Source organism: Aptenodytes forsteri, unplaced genomic scaffold (assembly GCF_000699145.1).
Source record: "Aptenodytes forsteri isolate BGI_AS27 unplaced genomic scaffold, ASM69914v1 Scaffold977, whole genome shotgun sequence".
In the NCBI taxonomy this organism is placed as follows: domain Eukaryota; kingdom Metazoa; phylum Chordata; class Aves; order Sphenisciformes; family Spheniscidae; genus Aptenodytes; species Aptenodytes forsteri.
The window spans coordinates 81,480-83,835 of NW_008795012.1; the positions used below are offsets into that span (position 1 = coordinate 81,480).

General features: G+C 40.7%; 1 protein-coding gene across 1 annotated transcript in view; it reads right to left on the reverse strand.

Moving 5' to 3' along the window:
• The window catches only part of SHISA5 (shisa family member 5), a gene marked incomplete at its 5' end in the record, with an annotated part of 24,181 nt that overhangs the window by 17,157 nt on the left and 4,668 nt on the right, over positions 1-2,356 (reverse strand). The gene's annotated exons all lie outside the window — the stretch shown is intronic.

Genomic DNA, 2,356 nt, shown 5'->3' on the forward strand with positions numbered 1-2,356 from the left:
GGGGGGGGAGAAACACCTTCCAGTAGTAAATCCTTGCCACAATGCATTCACTAGCAGCAAAAATTGTAAAAATTGTGTATGGTCATTTTACATGCAAGGAAAAATGGTGGCAAATTTAACAAGTTTAGTGGTATGAAACCTATGCCTACACTCTGACCTAAAGATCAAAATGATCTTTAAGGCTTGATCAACAATGGAAAAAGCCTCAATCTGAGTTAATGCCTACTTTTATACTTTTCCTGAAATGCTTACATTTGCTTCCAAATGCAGTGTTCTGGGAAGCACAATGCTTCCAAGTACTTGAAAGTACATTATTAAGACGCTCCAAAGGAATGTAATTTATTGTCTTTAAAATGTCCAAAAGAAGATTATAGGACATGAACTGCCTGCACTGTGCACTGCACTTAATAGGGTTGCCCAAAGCGCCTTGTACCCCGCCTCAACAGCACTTAATACTCAATATTAAATACTGAAAGATATTAACATTAAAGGATACTAATAAAAAGAAACCTACTAAAAACCTGGTGCTTTGTTTGTACTTCTGCAGAAGACCTCAGAACAAACACAGCAAAAAAAGCAAAAGCACAAGCAAACTAAAAACTCAGCTAGACAAGACTAGGAAGAACATACATACCACCACTAACCCTTCCCTAACACTGTCCCGTAGAATTAGAGCATAATTGTGGCAGGTTTTCCAAGCAGGGAAAAGAGAGACCCCAGCTCACTCAGCCCAGTGGCAAGTCCACACGCAGTTTGTGACAAACCCTCAGAGAGGTGAAATTCTCTTAAAAAGCCAGGATTTATGAGCAATGTGAGAGAGTAGTAACTTGATCTAGGAATAAGCCCGATGCGAGAATGAGGAACTAAATGCTTTCTGACCCTTAATGCCAGGAAACCATCACCTCCTCCTTTTTTGAAGGGCAGTGTCAAAGGTAGTATTTGCAACTCATGAGAAAGAACAGGGCACTAAAGGAAGTTGCCCTTTGTTGCCTCTCCTCCCATTATAAACTGTTCAAAGACTATGCTCATCTTGCTGGGAGATACAAAGAAATATCTCAACTGACATCAGCCCTCCTCTCCACACAGTGAAGTATTAAATAAACATAGTCATCAAGAAACAATGTAAAACTTGTCTTTTAAAAGAAATTGGCATGGAGCAAGAGGGTGCAGTATTACCTTGCAGGCAGAAACCAGGGACAACTCTTCCAGAAGGAATACAGCTTACTGCTTGGTTAAAAAACAAAAACCCACCCAAAAACCTCAACACACACCACACAAAAACCTGGGCAGAGTCTGTAATGAAACAGAAACCTACTTCGTGTCCCACTGACTGCAGTCACAGAAAGTCCTACTCACTTCCATTCCTGATGTTGAAACACCCTAAATCGGACACCCAAAGTCATTAGCCACTTCGGAAAGTTATGGGCTGTGGTTTTCCTCTGGAGTTACATCCAGGTGGCTTTTCAAGGGTGATATTTCTGTGAATAATTACCATCTTTCTATTAAAATTGCCTAACCAGAAAGTAAGTTTGATGTTAAGTCTGTGCAAAGGCCTAACACATTAATTCAATTACATTACACGTAATGTAATTGAAAGGAAAAAGAGAAGTCACTAATGACCCATTTTCTCAAGGTGAGACATCAATGATTCTCTTTTTAGACATTCCATAGTTGAAAACAAAGATAATTAAAGCAACTTAGCTGCTACTTCCTAAATGTTTTCTGTCATTTACAAATGCAAGGTTACAATTCCTTTAGCAATTGTGCCAGGTTTTTTTTGGTTTTGTTTTTTAGAAGACTATATTATTTCATTTTCTGTGCTTTTTAGTAACTGTGCTTGTTGGCATAGAAAAAAATGTATTTATTACATTCTTTATATTTAATCTTTATTACTCCAACAGATTCAGTATCTCTGCAGCCCCAAAGATGTGGAAGTTTTTTTCTGTCTTTCAACTAAAAATGCATCAAGAGTGAACGCTGACTGCAAGATGAGGCTCACACCTGCTGTACTTGAACCACGCATTTGAAGATACGCAAGACACGTCCATCAGCCTAGCAGAGAAGAAGGGGCATCCCTCCTCCAAAACATTGGTTACATCAAGCCTTTCCTTGTGGAAGACTATTGGGTCAAAAGAGACCAGGGATGCAAGACATCCATTTACCCTCTTCGCATCCACGTCCTGGCGCATACCACGGCAGCGCTACCATTAGGTGCCTCTAGCGAGGCTTCCTTCCTACCCTGTATAGAATGCAGAAAGATATGCCTATGGGTTATACAACGCGGGATGCTCCACTCAGCTACGCCAGAGAACGAGCACGGCCCCCAGTACCCACCACGCCATTCCCGGGAGGGGAG